Source organism: Lissotriton vulgaris, chromosome 7, assembly GCF_964263255.1.
Source record: "Lissotriton vulgaris chromosome 7, aLisVul1.2, whole genome shotgun sequence".
Classification (NCBI taxonomy): domain Eukaryota; kingdom Metazoa; phylum Chordata; class Amphibia; order Caudata; family Salamandridae; genus Lissotriton; species Lissotriton vulgaris.
In genome coordinates, this window is record NC_141695.1 from 1719343255 (window position 1) to 1719363732 (window position 20478).

General features: G+C 46.0%; 1 non-coding gene across 1 annotated transcript; it reads right to left on the minus strand.

Annotated features, from left to right (window-relative positions):
- Positions 1-18491: 18491 nt before the first annotated feature.
- TRNAT-UGU (transfer RNA threonine (anticodon UGU)) lies at positions 18492-18564 on the minus strand. Its single transcript has one exon. It is a non-coding gene; the product is annotated as a tRNA-Thr (tRNA).
- Positions 18565-20478: the final 1914 nt, after the last annotated feature.

The window sequence follows — 20478 nt, forward strand, 5'->3', positions numbered from 1 at the left end:
TACTTCCACAACAAGATCGCGGACATACACAACAGCTTCAGCACCCAACCGACGAACGCCACGACTGACACGACCGAATCAACGCCCCCCACCACCACCCTCCGCGCCTGGACCCACATCAGCACCGAAGACACCGTCCGCATGATGAACTCCATCCACTCCGGATCTCCGACCGACCCTTGCCCTCACCACATCTTCAACAAGGCCGACGTTGTCATCGCACCCCACCTACGGGACATCATCAACACCTCCTTCACCACCGCCACCTTCCCTGAGAGCTGGAAGCATGCCGAACTCAGCGCTCTACTCAAGAAACCAACAGCGGACCCCACCGAACTCAAGAATTACCGCCCCATCTCGCTGCTCCCGTTTCCGGCCAAAGTCATCGAGAAGACCGTCAACAAGCAGCTGGCTGCCTTCCTCGAGATGAATGGATCCCTCGACCCCTCGCAGTCGGGCTTCCGGGCCAACCACAGCACCGAGACCGCCCTCATCGCTGCCACCGATGACATTCGAGCCCTGATGGACAACGGAGAAACAGCGGCCCTCATCCTCCTAGACCTCTCCGCGGCCTTCGACACCGTCTGCCACCGCACCCTAGTGCAGCGCCTCAACAGCGTCGGAATCCAGGAGAAGGCACTGAAATGGATCATCTCCTTGCTCGACGGAAGGACACAGAGAGTCCGCCTACCACCGTACAAGTCAGAGGCCACCGAACTCATCTGCGGCGTACCCCAAGGTTCCTCGCTGAGCCCAACCCTCTTCAACGTTTACATGAGCCCCCTCGCGGCCATCGCACGCCAACACAACCTAAACATCATCTCCTACTCCGACGACACCCAGCTGATCCTCTCCCTGACCAACAACCCCGCCGCCGCCAGAGCCAACCTTCACGAAGGAATGAAAGAGGTAGCCGAGTGGATGTCGACCAGCCGCCTGAAGCTGAACTCGGACAAGACGGAAGTCCTCATCCTGGGATCCTCACCCTCCGCCTGGGACGACTCCTGGTGGCCCCCCGCCCTGGGCACCGCACCCAAACCGACAGACCACGCACGCAACCTGGGCTTCATCCTGGACTCCTCCCTCTCCATGACCAGGCAAGTCAACGCCGTCTCCTCGTTGTGCTTCAACATCCTGCGCATGCTACGGAAGATCTTCCGGTGGATCCCCACCGAGACCAGGAAGACGGTCACCCAGGCCCTCGTCACCAGCCGACTGGACTACGGCAACGCCCTCTACGCCGGAACCACCGCCAAGCTCCAGAAGAGACTCCAACGGATCCAGAACGCCTCAGCCAGACTCATCCTCGACGTCCCACGACACAGCCACACCTCCGGACACCTGAGAGACCTGCACTGGCTCCCGGTCAACAAGAGAATCACCTTCCGTCTCCTCACCCACGCACACAAAGCCCTTCTCGACCAAGGCCCGAGCTACCTCAACAACCGCATCAACTTCTACGCTCCCAAACGACACCTCCGATCAGCCAGTCATGCCCTCGCCGCCGTCCCCCGCATCCGAAGAGCGACGACAGGAGGAAGGTCCTTCTCCTACCTGGCCGCCAAGACCTGGAACTCCCTCCCGACCGACCTGCGCCTGACCCAAGACCACCTTGCCTTCAGGAAGAAGCTCAAGACCTGGCTGTTTGAGCAGTAGCAGCAACCCCCCCTAGCGCCTTGAGACCCTCCGGGTAAGTAGTGCGCTCTACAAATGCCTATGATTGATTGATTGATTGATTGATTGATAGATGTTGAAGAGGGTGGGGCTGAAGGGAGGATCTTTGGGATACTCCGCATCTGATATCTGTCGGTTCTGAGAGTAAGGGTGGGAAACATATTCTGTGTGTTCTGCCCATGAGAAATTAGCATAATCAGGGCCTTTCCTTGGATGCTGGCTTCGTGGAGTCTGGTGGCTAGTGTGCAGTGGGAGACGGTGTTGAAGACTGCTGAGAGGTCCAGGTGAATGAGTGCTGCCATTTGGCCTTGGTTGAAGAGGGCGGGGATGTCATCTGTGGCGGCAAGGAGGGTGGTCTCAGTGTTTTGTTGCTGCAGAATCTGGATTGAGAGGTGTCTGAGATGTTGTTGGCTTCGATGAAGTGTGCTAGCTGGGTGTTGATGGCCATTTCAATGACCTTGGTTGTGAAAGGAAGCAGCGAGATGGGCCTGAAGTTCTTGGCGTACGTTGGGTCTGCGGAGGGTTTCTTCAGGCGGTGGTTGACTCTGGGGCACTTCCAGTTGTCGGGTAATATGGGGGTTTTGAGAGAGAAGTTGATGGTTTGACGTAGCTCAGGTGGAAGATGTGTAATTAGCAAGGCTCTGAGGGTGCTCCGGAGTGGATGCTCTTCATGGTCTTTAGGGTGTCTTCTGTCATGAGTGGAGTCCAGGTGAGTAGGGTCTGGTGGGTAGCCTCGTTGGGGGTGGGAGCGGTGCAGAGGTCTTTGTCGTCGAAGTTGTTGTGGAGCGTCTCGATCATGAGAAGGAAGAAGTAGCTGAGTCTTTTGCAGAGGTCTTGGGATGGAGGGACGTCATTTTTATCACTGTTGGACTATACCGTTAATACGAAAAAACTGCAATTTTGTGAAAATCTTATAGTTCGTATTAATGAACTAAATTGGTCTGTATATCCCACACAGGATTAAATCTTTTTTGGGAATCAAACAAGGCATAGCCTCCAGTAAAGATCGCTGTAGTTTGTTAATGGAGAGAAAACATTGAAAAAGTAGGAGGCATTTGGTAATAAGTAGTTTAAACAATTTGATATAAAATTCTACAGAAAACCCATCCGGCTAGGAGCTTTATCCTTAGGTAATTTTGATCAAGCATCAAGGAGCTCGGCTAACTCTACCAGAGAATGGGCCTTATTATGTGCATGGCGGTCCATGGGGCCGCAACTCTCGTGGTGGCGGTCTGACCACTGCCACACTACTGCCGGCCCGCCCGCAGTATTAGCAGTATGGCAATCAGACTGCCACAGAGCCGCTGCGTCTGCTGGCGATCCAGGGTCCTGCGGCACTGGAGGATCGGTCAAAGGCAGGAATATGCTGGCGGTGCAGAGCATATTCCGAATTGCCTTTCCACCGCCCTTTTCATGGTGGTGCCCACCTAGAATGCACTTCCTTTCCTGCACGGTGTGGCATGACCAACATGGTGCATGCTACGCTGTGCAGGAATGTGCAGTCAGCACTCTCACAGCGGCCAACTGCGTGTTAGTCTCCCCTATGAGCCTAACAGACCAACGCAGCGAGACCGCTAATGCATCCCTACCTGTCATGGATTAAACTCGTAACCCGGCGGGCGGGTGTACCATGGCTTTGGCGGTCCTCCAGCGGACGTTGTGCTGGCAGCGCCACTGGAGAAATGCTAAACTCATAATGAGGCCTAAAGAATATCGTAATTTCCAGGAATAAAGGCAGAAAATGCATCTAAGGCTTCTGTTGTGGTGGAGATTTCAGAATTTTATAGATTAGTGTTGAAATCGTAGAAACCTTTAAAATTGCAGGGTCAGTATGGTGGCTTGTTCCATGTTAATATTTGATGACATTAACTTTAGACTTTTGTTTTTTAAATAATTGGCTAAATGTTTACTAGCTTTGTTACATCCTACCGAGTATTTGGCATTTATTTTTAATAGGCAACCTTTTGTGTGCACAATAGAATTTATATTGCATTGAAATTAAGCAGTAATTAGATGTGTCAATGTGTCCTTACTGTGGATGTGAAGTACTTGTGTTCTAAAGCTTTTATGAGTTTCATCATGGAGCAGTAGTCTTTATTTGCAATTTTCTTTTTAGAGGCGACATGATCAATGATGAAGCCTCTGGCTGCTGCCTGAGAAGCATCCCAGACATAATTCATTTGAACTTATTAATTTATATTAAGAGCAAAGAATTCAATAGAAAGTTGCTCACATTTTTTCTACAAATGCACTGTCTTGTATTAAGAAATTGTTAAATATCCATCTATTAGTATGGGTATGTTGTGGGGATAAGACTATGTCGACGATGATAGGAGCGGGATCGTAAATAATGATGGAGCTAATTTCAACCTGGTCAAATTTTATAAAATATTATGCATCACAAATATGTAGTCGATCCTGGAGGATAATTTGTGTGCGAGTGAATAGAAAGTAAACTCCATACTATCAGGGAGAAGAAACCTCCGACCATCAGTAGGTCCTCTAGAATGACTTGCTTTTGTAAAGGATTTTTGCATTTTGTTAGGGACATATCTAGATGTGGAACAACAATCTGTGAAAGGGTCCATGAGTTGGTTGCAGTCTCCTCCCACAGTAAAATTATCTTGAGAGCATGTTTGGAGCAATGTGGAGACATGGTTCCCAAACTGAAAATTCACTCTGGAGGGACCATAAACATTGCATTTAGAGAGAGGCACATTATTAATTTTAAGGGTGAAAAGTAGCAATTGCTAAGGATTTTTGAAATACGTTCATAACACCACTTTTATGATTAACCCGTTCGGTGCTTATGACGGAACCGTTCCGTCACGCGCCTCGGGTGAGCTGTGCTAGTGACGGATCGGTTCCGTCACGGCCCGCTCAACGCGCCTGTGCGGCGCTGATTTCGCGCCTGCGCGGCACGTTCTATTGAGCGGGCGCGTTCGTGACGGAACCGTGCCATCACTAGCACAGCTCACCCGAGGCGCGTGACGGATCGGTTCCGTCACAAGCACAGGTGAGCCGTGCGAACCCCCTAGCACTGCGGCGGAATTGCCGCCGCAGTGAAGGGGTTACAAAAAAAATGGCTTTGTTAATGGCAGGAGAACAGAATACATTGCCCACCCAATCCTCCATTCCCTCTGAGATTGAATAAATGAGTAACAATCAGTTGCCCATATTACCAATTGTTAATTACTCTGCCAGGACCTGTGCTGTCTTAAATCAGCACAAATTGCTGTTGCACCCCATATTGAGCAGTTCTCATATGAGACGACAGAGCTACCCCCATGCAGGAAGCCACAAGGCCTAAAGGACTGGCAAAAAAAAGATTATTGTGTTGAAATAACTTTGCAAAGCCTGGTGTTCCAGCATGCAAAGGATACAAATATTCCTTACAGCTGCAGAACATATAGGAATGTGGCTGATGTGCAATGTCCAGCAAAGAGGTCGCTCCAACAGAAACAGAAATTGTGTCTCCTAATAGTATATGCTGTCATCACAACAACCATGCTTTTAATTCTGTTCTGAAGCCCTCGCACGTAAAGTGTCAAATTCACTAAAATTTCAGGGTTTTTATTCCACACTTACAACGTGCATCGAAAAATGCAATATTTGTTTTAAATTATTCCTAAATTTGTTCAAGAATGATCATATTCTCTATTAAGGCGGCTCATAATTGTCGATACTAACTCTATCGATGAGCTTCTCTGGGGTAGATAAAGGGACAACCTGGACTAGGACACCAAGCAGGCAACATGGTCACCAGTTGTCAATGTATCACTTTAACAAGTAGAGCACAAAAGGTGTTTTCATTGTGTAAGGACTGTGCATTGCTCACCTATTAAAGACAATATCACAGTCATGCTGCTTTGACAGATCCAGGCTCAGTTGGACAGCAGAATAAGACTGCAGAGGCATTTTGCTGCCAAACTACACTAGTTTGACAAGGCAGGGCACAGCGATGCAAAGGAGAGTGCTGGTGAATTGCCTTTGCATTGACACCATTCATGATAAAAGACAAACCAGCCATACGTTAATGTAAATTCTACATCTGTCTCACAACGCACTCTGAGAAACTGATCACGTAGGCATTTGCTTTAGGTGGCAGAAGTATGCCTCTGGTTAGACACAAATTATATGTTTAGGCTTCATATAGCTGAGCTATCTCTCAATCTAGCCATTGGTCAGGCACCAGACACCTGAGCCATACCCAGGGCCGGACTGGGAACCAACACCGACCGTGGCAAACTGCTCGGCCAGCCCCCCTGGAGGGGAGGAGCAGAGTGTGGCCGAACTGTTTGTAAGGGCCGGTTTCGGACGATTTTGTAACAGGGGGCCAAAATTGCAGCCCCCGGTAACAAAAACGGCCCCCAGGGGACCGGAAACCGCCCCCCACCATGGCGGCCCACCGGGGAAACGCCCGGTGCCCGCTACGGCTAGTCCGACCCTGGCCATACCTCAGGTGACACTCCTCCATCACCAAAGGGCAAGAGCCACAACCCACCATTTCTGCTTGATTCCTTCTAAAATTGCCACGGACCCTGTGTTTAATTTCTGAGTGCACCGACTAAGGCCCTCATTTGTGAAAAGTGTTGCATCTCTGTTGCAAAAAGCGAAGCAACATGACACAACTCCAGCAATGCATGGGGGAGGCCTATACACATTGCACTGCGTCCCCCCTACGCCTGCTATGAGGCTGGCGTAAGGATTTGACGCAGAGGCGTCCTAGGACTGGTGCAGTGAAATCTGATAGATTTCACAGCGCAACTTCTACGAGGCTTTCTTGGAGGGGAACGCCCACCCTGCGTACATTGTATTTGACACAGGTGTAATGTGGCTTCTGCCTAGATGCGTCACTTTGTCAAGTTAAATTCAAAATCACTTTATTCAATCTAGTTAAAATATAGATAATAAAAGTACATTACAATATGGACTGCATTTTTTTAAAGCGTCAGTACGAATATTTAAAAATGTAGATATTGCATAAGATCAAAATTGACATCGAAAACTTGTGCACAGATAGTGAATAGTTAAAAAGAACACAGCTATTAACATGGAAGCTAAAACCTCACACAGGGGCCGCCAACACTCCGAATATGATGTATTAATATAACAATGTTGCAATCTTTCAATAATAATTAAATACATATTAGAATGTACATAATTCCCTTAAAAATAAGCCTAATAACTAAAATATATGATCTATAAAACCAATTACAGTAAACTTCCGCCCCCTTGTTATTATGGAAGACAATAAAAAGAAGTCTACAAATTACTATCAGTGAGGGTCAATTGATCCTCTAGTCATTATTGACAAATATAGATAAGACGCAAGGTAATTGCATGCAAGATGATTAGATAGGCTATTAGGAGGAAATATAAGGTAGGGCAACATTGTGCAAATTTGTATTTCTCCATAAGAGGGAGGACACATATTTTACAATGCACCGTATAAAGTTTATAGAAAAAGATAAGGTGCAAATTATATTGCTGTGAAATTCTTTCTCAAGAGCAGACTTTCAACGCGTTTGGGGAATAAATTCCCTTAGGATGGCCCAAAATGCACGGACTAAGATTTAGTCAAAATCTTGCTAAAATGAAGAGATGTTGTGGATTAGTGACAAACACTAGGTGTGAGTTTACATTAAAAGGGATAAAAGGTATCTGTGAATATGATATCATGATACATTTGTTACAGTTGCTTTCATTTCTGCCGTTTCACCTCTTAGTTAAAAATAGGTTTTTGATTTGTGTTTTCATGGTCAATAGGCTATTAGCTGAATATGTGAACACAAATTGCAATCCCAGGGCAGACAATGTATCTTTAACATATAGAATCCAGGGAACCTATTGTACCTGGTCAAGGGTTACACAATCCCTAATGATGCTTTTGGTCAAGGCCACAGTTTCCCTTCTCCTTAGTGAGCGTCATAATAGAATTGGGGCAAGATGAGCTGTATCTGACATATAAGGGGCATTCAACTCTTGGCGCGTATTAAAAATAGAGGAACAGCTAGGAAGGACAAAAAGTTTTTTGAGGAAGGAGTCTTCTATACTTTGTAGGGCATCGACATTTGCCAGGCCCCATACCCCTCACTTTGTCAATTTGGCGCACCTTGGCACATTGTTAACGCCGCAAAACGAAAAGTGACGCAACAGCGGCGCAAAAGTGTTGCAAGCGGCTCATAAATAATCCGCTAAATATATTGAAAACCTAAAGATAAAGCTTAAGGCACATATGGGAAAATCTACCAAACTTCCCAAAATTAACGACAAGTCACGCCTCCGTGTTCCGAATACCTTGAAGCTGATTCGGGAAGGCCAATGTAGCAAGCAATGCCCTAGTTCTCTCTAGCAATCATTATAGCTTTCAAGTTACAAGGAATACAAATGACACTACTGCAATGGCAGGGTGAGGCAGATAGAAATTAATGGGTAAACAACCTTTACAACGCAACTTTTACAACGCAGTGCCTTTATGACGCAACTTTTACAACGCAAACCATTACAACGCATTGCGCTGGGGGGCGCTCTAGGATAGGGAATAGGTTTAATTTACTATCCAACACCTTCCCTACTATCCACGGGGACTGGAGTTGGAATAGTAAATTAAACTATTCACTATCCAGCGCCCCAAAGCACTATGCGTTGTAAAGGCATGTGTTGAAAAAACCGCGTTGTAAAGGCATGCGTGGTAAAAGTATGCGTTGTAACGTCATACATCCATAGAAATGCCATCATTATAAACTTGTCTGAGGTCATTCAAGACCTAAAGCAGTCTTTAAATTCATATGGCTGCATATACTAACTGGAGCTCTTCAAGATGCTTTGAAAGCTGGTGAGCCAAAAGATCTCACACTTTTAGTGACTGCTGTCAAAAGTAAAATGTACCTGTAGTTAGCTTCTTCCCTGGGGTCCAAATTTGACTTCTTTACCAGGGCTTGTTGACCCCTTTCTTGCATTTATTATGAACAGTGCCAGATGAAAACAGGTGTAAAGGATGAACATTAAAGCAGGATCAAAGATAACGATTTTAGAGTCCTAAGCTGACATATATCATATGGGAAGCCAGGATTTAGGGAGGTAAGCAAGGAGGAAACAGCCTCTTCTTCCTTAATCACTGGGAGAGCTGAGAGAGGGATGTAAAAAGGGCAAAAGCTCGAAATGATGCTGCACATTGCAGGATGAAACCAGAAGATGGGAAATGCAATCATGAATGTCCTTGGTCATCTCATAGAAAAAAGAGGTCAAGTTGTCACATACAACTTGGGAGAGGGCAAAGTCAATAAGACACGGGGAAGATTTACTGGAAAAGATCCGTCCATGAGTTGGAAGCCTGAGAATTTGCAATAAAAGAGGTTTTAGTAACACTAACAGACAATTTGTAATGCCTGGGTTGTTAATATGTATGTGATGCTTTCAAATACTGATATCTAGGTGTTTCTGTACATATATGTTTGAAATTGCTAAATGCAAAATTATATATATTTTTTTAGCATGAAAGGTCGAGGAGTTACACCCTGTTTTTCCTCCACTGAGCTCAACTAGATATACCTAAATTGCCTCCAGCCTGTCCTTTTCTATGCTCTGCTGGTTATTAGATAATATATAGGGGACAATTATGATGTCGGTCGGAGTTGCCTCCGACCGACATCATCGTGGAATCGTACCGACTGACTTTTGGTCTGAAGTCCCAACCGTAAAATTATGATGCGAACACACCATGTGTGGTCTCATACTCCCATTTCTCTATGGGAGCATGGGCTGCAACTGTAAACTGGGCGTAGCACACGCTCCCATAGGAAAATGGGAGATTGCATTCATCCCTGCACCTTGAAGTGCCTGCCACACGGTGCAGTGATCAACACTGGGGCACCTTGGTTGCCCCCACAGCCTGGAACCGGAGCCGCAAGGAGAAGTGGGCCTTGCTAGGGGCCCCTCAAACTTGCTTTGCAACAGGATTTCCATGTCGGCCCGGCAGGGAAAGCCTGTCGGAAACCGAGCATAGCTATCCTAACGGCGGAAATACCGTCTTAATTGGATTACTTGCCGGTTCCGACTGGCCGACAGGCTCAAGGAGCCCGTTGGAAGCCAGCCGGAATGACCGGCCACCTTCAATTCCGACAACCCACATTGAAATTAGAAGGTCAGAATTGAAACTGCCGATGTCGGTCGGAAAGCGTTCCGGCCTGCCATCCAAGGCTTATCGACCGACATCGAAAAAGGCCCTTTAGTGCTTTGTTATACAGCATGCTCGCAGCTTCAAGGCACTAGGAGCAAAGACAGAGGTGAACACCGAGGGACTCATTTAGAGTATGGGAGAGCTGGAGCACCTCCATCAGTTGGCAGTGCTTCAGCCCCATCAAACTTGCTGTCCCCTCGCTCTATGTAGAGATGTCAGAAGGGCCATGTTTACATCAGTAGAATCTTCGCTGACTGTGCTGATTTAATCCTCTGACCTGTCAGTTCCTCGGCCAAGGGTAAAAAAATCACACTGACAACCTCCTTTACTGGGGCCTACCCTCACTCATGTCCCCTGCCTGTGGCAGGGTGAATACAAGAAGGGAAAATGTAAGATGGCGACCTCACACATGGAGAAAGGTCCCTGCACATAATGCAGGGCTAATAAAATGCACAGAGATGAAGGGAGCTACCCTTGGGAGGTCCAAAAACAGGGTTTCAGTCAGTTATGAAGACTGCATCCATCAACCCCAAAGCAGCCTCTATGGAAGGAAAATACAATGTGGCCCTCACAGTACAACAGACTATACAGCACCCACAATACATTATGCTTCCTTGGAATCAGAAAAGCAAATTGAGGTGCTGAAGTAATGTCAACTCTGCTGCGTAGTGCCTGAGGCTGAAAAATAGGTACCAACAGAATGAGTCTTTAGGGAAGTCACACATCCCTAGTCACTCAGATACCCATAGGTGGGTCTCCCTTTTCCCCAAAACAATGAGCAAACACCTCTGTGCTCATCAGGACACTCTCAGGTAAATGGGGCTGAGGGATGTATGGACTGGGACCTAGCACCTGGCAAATTCACCTACAGGACTGATCATAAATCTCTGGTCAACATTTTGTCCCTTGGAGGGAGAAAGAATTTATAGTTAGGTTACCCAGGTTGGTACCAAAGTTGCTATATTGATTCAAAGCAATTATATAATTTGTTTCCTCCTACAATAGCACTTGATGCTTTATCGTGTTCCTTTTGTCTGGCCCCAAAAAACATTATGTTGTCACTGTAATTGAAAGCCTTTGTGACTGGATGTATTATGCGACAAATGACATCCTGAAAGAGCTCTGCAGCTGATGACTGTCCGAAACATATTTTTTTTATCCAAACATCCCAACATCAGTCAAAAAGGTAGTAATGTACCTGCAAATTTCTTCCAGTTCGAGGTTGTGATACCCTTTGTTCAAATTATAGTGGGAAAAGACTTTTACTCTATTCAGCTGCTTAATCATGTCAGCAATGTGCAAACCTGGATGTTGTTCTCTTTCAATCGCTTTGTTAGCTTGGTGCATATCAACACATATGCGCATGGCTCCTCCACTTTCATTTTCTTTAAGCCTTCATAGTCCATGAAGCAAGAATGGAAACTGATTTGCTATCTCATGATAGGCATTGACGTTGTAGTTTACAGAAATCAGCCACATGTCAGCAGACGCGCCACTGTTTATAATAAAAGGTATGGAGCACCCATTTACTTTCATTGTGAGTTTGGGACAGTGTCCAAATAAATTTTACACTTTCATTTGTTGAACTTGTTTCGTCCAGCATTCTTCTTGGCAAGAATCTAATCCTACATGTGCAAGGTATCCAGTGGTCGACAGTGACATAGCACACCCATCTTCCTCACTGTCGCTTGACAATCATGTTGATGATTTTTTTAGACGAGGAATTTGACAACAATTGGCATCATTTAGTTTCTACTTGCCCCAACTGAAGCTGCCGACTTGACTTATGGGCGTAGTAGGAACGTCTCTGGAACTTTCTGGTATTCATTTTGTTTTCTCGAGGTGATGCACTTGAGCTTTCTTCACTTTGCAAACCGTTACAAAAAAGTTCTCTTTACCACAGCCTTTGCATATCTGTCCACTGGGGGGACATTTACCTTCGTCTGGAAAGGAAAACCACTTCAAAAACATAACTTCTTTTTTTTGGAGACCTGACTTTATGGCTTTCTACATTGTGTTTCAACTTACTTTTCACACTCAGTGCTGATTCATTTTGGGCCATTCTGCCTTCGTGTTAGTGGCTTGTCTGTCAGCTCTTTCTTGTGCTCAAGCAGCCATGAGTACTCGCTCCAAGCTGAGTGTCTCTTTCAGCATTTGATGTCTTAAGGAATCGGAAGGACAACTATCTATTTCGCTGAGATGCATGGAGTCTACATTGTTGAATTTGTCGAACTGGCAATGCTTTATGAGTGAATCAAGTCATTTTACAAACTCATCCATCATTTCACCCGTTTCTGCCTTTCTTCGTTAAAAATTTACCTTTCATAGTCGACATTTGGCATTGGATTGAACTTGGTGTTTACCGCCTCTTTGATTTGATGATACGTCAATCCATCACCATGTGGCATTTTCTTTATCACTTCTTCTACTCCTTCACCCACCAAATTATTTATATATTTAATGACCTTTTTGTGATTTGATTCTTCCAGCACATCAATTAAATCATCCAAGGTTTTGATGCAGGCAGTCCATCTGTTACCAATATTCTGCTTTTTGATGGTATCAGAAGGTGGTGACATATTTGGTGCTCTTTTCAGCAGCCATTGAAAAAGAGCTTCACTATTGTGACCGCCGCCCATCGCCTTTCAGTTGGTCTGATGGAATTCACCAGCCTCCTAAGTACAACCCCCGTGCTTCTGTTTGGGTTCCGGCACATGGTGCTGAGGTTGGATGGCTCTCTTTACTCCGGTTCTTGTATATTTTTTATTTTACAGAGTTTTTTATAGCGCAAACTTGACCCAAATCAGGTATCAGAACGTTTTACATAGCACTAGTTGCGTTACATGAGGACACATTCATTTTTGTTAGGCACTGGAGATTAGGTGATTTGCCCAGAATCACAGGATGTTCAGCGTCATTGCCGAGACTCGGGCCCAGTACCCCAGATTCGTGGTTGACCGCCCTAGCCGTTAGGCCAACTCCACTCTGCTCCTCTTAAGCATAAAGTCTATTCTCTAGATATCTGGTTATCATTGCCTCTAATATTTCTCTGCATTTATCTGCTTCGACTCACGGCGTTCCCTTACACCTGGCTGTTGCCGCTCGTTGCACTTTCCATACCAGGTTGTCACCGCCTTTAGCATTTCATTGTGTTAGAAATGTTTCTGCTTTTAGCACTTTCTTGCCCTTGCCAATACTTGCCTTTGGCGCTTCTCTGTACCTGGTTGTCGATGCCTTTAGCATTGCCCTACTGTATAAATGACAGCTTTGTGTTAGGATTTGGTGCAGTATCATTTGTCTCGACTTTACCAGCTAATTTCTAGCTGACGACAAACGACCTTTCCGTAATGCCTTCAATATCTTCACTGGCCTTGCACTGGCTGGAGTGGCGCTTTGACTCCACATATGCCAACTGTCAATTTTTCTCTTTGACAGATAAATAGGGGTGGGCGGAATTTGCGTAGTCGCGCTATGCAAAGCTCTGCAAAACAGTAAAAAATCTCCGCGAGCACAAGCAGTATGTTGGACCACTATAAACTCTCTGGGAGAACACTCTTGGTTCTTCGGGCTGCAGGGTTTATTTACATAATCCCCTATCTTGTCGCCAGATGAGCGTCCTCCCCAGCATGGGTACATGTAAATGATCACACCACACACGGAGCTTGATATTACACGTCTTTATTTTTCAGAGTGTAAACATTAACTGAATGTATTACGTCATGAATTTTCTTAACCCCACCCAATCACTTATGTCACTAGTCTACGGAGTCCGTCAGGGACCAGTAAGGACCCGCCATCTCTAACACACACAACACTACACCTTGCAACTGTGAAATAAGTACCGAGTACTCAATTCTCCAGTGCCATTAATTCCATTATGGGCCAATAAGATACGTTTGAAACTGAAGGACAATCTTTAGATCCTTTACTGTGCAGTCACTGCGCGTACACAAATACTTTTTCGGAGAACCACAAACGGAACTGCAACTGCCTGGACCAAAAAAGGCAGCCATGCAGGGTCACGTTACGTAACCCTGCCAGCCAGTAACGTCACCGCTGCGATATCTCTCAGAATGTCTAAGCAACTTGCACATGGTGACTCATGCCAGAGCTAGCGTGGACTTCATTCGGTCCCCCAAAGTTACCAGTGAATATTATGGCACTGCACTGTTAGCTGGACACAGACTGGCAGCTCCTGACTGAAAAAAATACAGTTTTTCTAACACTTCTTGACTTCTTGATTTGAGTCATCAACTCTAATGCTTATCATCCATGCTTATTTTGAGCTGGAGGTTTCCGGTGCTTGACTCCGGCACTCAATTCTCACACTGGCAGTTAAGACACTCCACCACATGGTGCCGCTGTCTGTCTAATTATGAGATTAAATGAGCATAATAAAAGTTGTTTTAATGATTCAATAACCAATAAATAGGAATTATACTTGCTGCCAATGCCATTTTATAGCTTTTTGTGACCTGGAATAGTCTGAGTCCCCAGACAGGTATGAATGCAGTTGTGTTGGTACTGTCATTGGCAGCGCCGGCAGGGGCATTGGGTGGCACAGACTGCTGTGACCTCCTAAGAAGACTGAGAGACCAGGCACTTGCTTTTTTTAAAAAATTAAGCACTGCGTTTTATCGTGACAATATCAGCGTCAGGGTCAGCAGATTTTCCCTTGGGGCTCCAGTAGAGGCTTCTACCAGATTTGGGTGGTCGGCGGGAGGGGAGGGGGAGACAGGAAGACAGGGGATGAGGGACGATGAAGAAGAAAAAAAATCTCTTACCTAAAATGGCAGGCCACTGCCTCTCCTCCGTTCTCCATCCTCTTCCTTCTTCCTGCAGTCCCGGCCAGCAGCAGGAAGCACCTAGCTCCCAGGTTGCCCGGAGCCAATCACAACACTGCAATGCAGCGTTGTGATTGGTCTGAGTGCCGCGTATCGGCACTCAGATTGGTAATGGGAGGCTTTGTATGTTCCTCACCAGGCTGCTAGTGGGGAAGATACAAAGTGCGCATGACTGTTTGGCGGGCCCGAGATGGCCAGTCAAGCAGTCGTGCCCACTTAAGGAGGGCAAAGCACTCCTCTCCCCTGCTGTGCCCAGCCCGACCCGCTCCGAGAGCCACTGGCTGCAAAGGAAAACTAACATCATAATAAGGATATTTATTATCATTTTAGTTTTCCTTTTGTACAGTGGGGCGATGCTCCTCCGCCATAGCAGAGGAGCCGCCACTGCGACTTGGCCCTACCCTCGTAAACAGTGAGAAAAGGATTCACTCCAAGGCCGGGAATAGTGAAACTACTTTATTCTAATGAAAATACACAAGATCCTGGTAAGAGGAGACAAACACCAACAGTGGTACCTCCCAAAACCTCTCTCCCTAGAATCTCTGCTTCCAACCATTCCACATTCCATCCCACATTCCAGTCTACATTCCATCCCACATTCCATCCCACATTCCATTCCACATTCCATCCACATTCCATTCCACATTCTATCCCACATTCCATCCCGCATTCCATTCCACATTCCATTCCGCATCCCATTCCACATTCCATCCCACATTCCATTCCACATTCCATCCCACATTCCATTCCACATTCCATTCCACATTCCATCCCACATTCCATTCCACATTCCATCCCACATTCCACCATTCGCTCAGGCTAACGCGTTACCACGGTTCCTAAAACAATTTAGTTAAGTGGCGTACCAGAATCGCGTTTCTCTGAATAAAGTCAATTACTTAAGAAATCAGGTCGTTATCCGCTAAGAATGCTAGAATGCTAGAGAAAACAGTTGTAAATAGGAAATAATATCTGCTAGACAAAGAACTACTTTGCCTAATTATTAGCAAGTCCCTGGAGTAAAAATCAAGCACATTAAATGTTCACCTAACAAAAAAGCCATTTTCCCAGTAAATGAGAGAGCATTTGCTGCTGAAGTAAATTACTATGCTCCAGTTTCAAGTGCTGCATAAAAAAGCACAAGCTATTATTATAGAAAGGGATACATCTTTGGGGAAATGTTATTAATCTGCCATTCTGGAAATACTGTCTTTTTTTTACAGAACTTCAATGATGCCATGCTGAGGGCTCCAGGCTGGCATTAGTGATTCTTCTGGACAGAAGATGAGGACTTGTGGCTACGTTGCTGACTTTGGAACTGGAACACATTTGCTTGAATCCCAGCTTATCTACTTGATCACACTGTGTTATCTTTAGCAAATCACTGCTATGTCTTCCCAGCAGTTTTTTTATGCAGCCTTTAATCCGAGGCAATATGATGCTCCTGGCTGGACTTGACCATAAATGTGACTATCTCGCTCACTATGCCCCAAACTGCCTCAACTACGAACTGGTTCTTCCACTGAATTGGACTGTGGTGATGTGAATAACCCTCGCACCGTGCCCATTCCGTGGAAGACATACGTATGCCCCCCGCCCGCCTACCATCATCACAATAAAGTTAGCCAACAATACGTGGATTTGTTGTGGTCGTTGTAGGCCGCAGTTTTATGGGGGGTTCATACCTAGCGCCACCTGCCCATTGGTCACCTTTTGGCGCCATCGAACGATCTCCTTTTGGCGGGAGGCATCCCCCTCTGTTTTGCTTCTGGGCGCTTTAAAGCGCCCAGAACCGGTTTTCCACTGGGGGCATGGCGCGGGTTATGGCGCCGGCCCCTGAGCCCCCCCCCCCCCCCGCTTCAGTGGGGGGTGAGGCGGCCTCTGCAAATGCGGGCTCCCTGACAGCTGCGCACACAACTGAGTTCTCTTCATGTGGTCCAGCCTCTCAATGGAACATCCTCAGAAATCTGATCTGGGATTGTAAAGGTGGGATTTCAAGGCAGATTAGGGTTCCCACTGGCGCACTAGACTGCCTAGGACAGCAGAACTGCACGGGTTGTTGTCTGGCTAGCTCATACTGAATATGGGTCCCAAAATGCTAAATCTCACGTGCATTTTCCATATACTTTTTTAGGCAGCTCAACCGCAAAAACTGCTGAATGGAAATACACGAAATTTGGCAAGATGCTTGATCTTGGTCTACAAAGCGTGCATTTTGTGATTTGGTGTAAATCTGTGCAGTCGTTTTTGAGAAATTAAGGTTAGAAAATATTTGTGTATCTCAATCGTTGAGTTTGAGGGAATTTGAGAGAGTTCCTCAAACCCATTTTTAAACAAGCATTTGCAATGCAATAGGTCTCGCATTTGCGAGATTTAGAGCTATTGGCATTGTAAATGACAATGTCTTTTATTTATGTGTTTTGAAAACCTGCTAGCAGTGCACATAAATAAAATGAATTGCCATTTGCCATGCCAATAGCTTAAACTCGTGCGAATGCAAGACCTATTACATTGCAAATGCATGCTATACATTTTTTTTAAAGAGCTTGGAGAGAGCGTGTCCTGCCAGCAACAACAGGTAGGACAAAGCTAGTTGAGACAATATTGCTTGGAGGATGTAATTAAAGCCTACTGAGTAACAACACACGTAACAGGGGGTGTCGCCATGGGATGTTACAAAATGAGAGAAGGTGTTACTAAGGAGGGACTACTAAGCATTATGACAAATGAACAGCCACAGTTTACAGTGGACAATGATACAAGCCAATGAAAAATGCAGGCGGAGAGTAGGCGGGGCTTCAAGTCCCTACCTCCATACACCATGCCTTGCAGAGCAGCACATCCGCTGCCCATGGCTTGACCTAAAAATGTCACTGTGTTCAAGCAAAATAAAGAAATGTAACTTATGTAAAGGTCCTATAGGCCCAAAATGACATTGTGAGCTGAAGGTGCCCTGCAGGTGACGGCTGTTTCTAGTGGATGTAGGGGCATATTTTCAACAAATAGCGAAAATTATCGCTAATTAGGGCTAGCGGCAATTTTTTTATCGCTGCGTATGATCGGATTTTATCGCTGAGATAATGTGCTATTAGCAACGTTTATCTCAGAAGCGATAAAATTCCCGGCGATAGCGGCGAAATCTGAATATCGCTGAGAATACATCGATATTCACGCATTATTGCTAACAGGGTCTTAGCCATTATATCCACCTCCCATTGGATATAATGGCTAAGAACTGGCCTGAGCAGGCGTTAGTTTTTGGAGATATTCGCGCTTGGTGTGAATACTTCCATCGCTACGCCTGTGTTGGTAATAGGCGATAGCGATTTTAGCGACTGCTTTCAGTTGCTAACAGGTTGGGAATGCCCACTTTGCATGTCATTAGCGATAAATATCGCTGACATGCAAAGCCGGCCCCAAACCGCTTGCTATCGCCTACAAGCTGTCGCTAACTGCTGTTAGCGACAGCTTGCTAATAGGGCAACAGAATTATCGCCGCTTAGCGGCAGAAAATGGCTGCTAAAGCGGCGATTAATTCCTATCGCCCCCCTTGATAATATGCCCCGTAGTGCCTGGGAGGTCAGCAGGCCCTTCCTGGCAAACTAGCTATTCATTTTTTATTAAAATACCACATCATAAGGTCGCCCCTGAGCATAACAAGCACCATGCTTGGGGAGAAGTATATTTACCTTTTTATTTTATTTGAAGAACAGCAGTCATGGTCCCATTTCTCTCGAGATCCCCTTTTAAACAAGAAAACTCGTATTTTTTTTATTAAAAATTGAAGGGAGAGGCCCCAGCGAGACTTGAACTCGCGACCCCTGGTTTACAAGACCAGTGCTCTATCCCCTGAGCTATGGAGCCTCGCGCTGCTCACAGAGCTACAGTAGCCCATATAATGGACGAAGATCACACACCTCAGGTAAGAATATTATGATTGCTGTTCATTGGGCGGAGAGTCAATAGAAGAGAGTATTGTGCGAGTCCGGGTGAGTCAGAGAAAGAAAACAGGATCTCCAGGATGTTGAACCGCTGTGTCCAGAGACTGCTCCATCTCAGTGCACAGTGTGAGTCACTCACATGAAACACCCTGCTCTGTGCTGTGCACACTGGGAGCCCCGCCCCAGCTGCTGTTCGATAATATGCACATTTTAGAGCATGGCAGGTGCAGGCAGAAGAATGTGCAAGGAAGGTTAAACATCTATCCTAAATGAAAGGACACGCCGTTCATAATGTTGGTGCAAAACAGTTATTTACACATCTTTATCTGCAGGGAACCACGGCCACTAGTTGCTTGCACGAGGCACCCCGGGATTTGACTGTAGGTTCTAGGGGCAGATTTACAAGCCCCTTGCACCTCATTTATGCCGCCGTTGCGTCACTTTTGTGATGCAGCGGCGGCGCAAATCCTGCGCCATGGTGCGGGGTACTTACAATGCGTCACATTGTAAAGCCCTGCGCCACATGTAGGCGTTCCTGCGCGGGGGGGGGGGGCGTCCCGGCGCAGGAACGCCTCCTAAAGGTGGCTGATTGAAATCTACAAGATTTCACTCAGTCACTTTTAGGCCCATGCTGTGTCAAAACCCTGCACCTGCCTTTTGCCCCAATGTAAATGCGGCGCATCCATGATGGCGGAGCTGTGGCGCACAATAACTGGCGCATCCCTGCTGATTTGCTTGGATGCGCCAGTTATTGTAAATATGCCCCTATATGTCCACTGCTGGGAAGAGAACCGCTTGATGGGAGAAGCAGGGACAGAGAGCAAGGTGATGGAAGACAACGTCCACAAGAGCGTGATGCAGCCTGGGTGTGCATGTGGGGGCGGAGCCAGCTAGCGCCCTAGGCGAAATCAAGTGTGTGCCCTCTTGCTTTTCCCCCCTCTCCTCTCTCCAAGGGTTTTCCCTTCTATCTTTTCTAAGTGCTATATATAACAGGAGTTGCTATTAGGCAGTGCTTAATTTGTAAAACTAAATTTATTCATTAACCAACATATGTACAAATGTGTGCAATTGCCCAAAATGTTTCTAAGGAGGGTTTGCACCAGTGGGCCGCCATCGCACTGCCGGCTGTTTTCAGGGCTACTACCGGGCGAGCTTGGAAGCAATATTAGCTGGGGAACCTACCTAATAGGTTCTGGTGAGTGGGGTTCACACTGAAAAATAAAATCACCAAATGCTGACTTTTACAGCACAATTGTCACATAAATGTTCGACAAAAATCCAAAGGTTCTGAAGGGGCACGAAGGAACTATTCCAGAACCTTAGTGGTGTGGCCATGGATATTGGTACCCACCTCCCACTGTGACATGGCTGTCACTAATACGAATACACAGATTATCCTTCACTATGTTTTCAACCTGTCCTTTCAAGTGGATCCTGAGAATGCAATTTAAAGGTGAAAGGTGGACATTTCACAATCTCTTGTGGTAGACAGGGACCCCCACCATTTACTTTTAGAACCAGTGGGTGCCTCTTACTAAATTTCTGTTTATTAGATTAGATTTCTCGTAGTCTATTATTCAGCAAACCCTACAGGATTCACAAACCTTCAAAACACTGGAAATGAGAAGTCTTACATTAAACAGAAACGTCTGTCTTTGGTGATATAAAAGGGTGCGTCCACTTTTAAAAGCTTGTGTAAAGACTTAAGAATAGTATGTGAGAGAACTCGCTATACTGATCACCACAGATTCAACCCACAAAAAGCCAACTCATCTCTTCATCCTTCTGCGGTGATAACATGCTTCCAAACACTTGAGGATCTCTCTATTGCCCTATG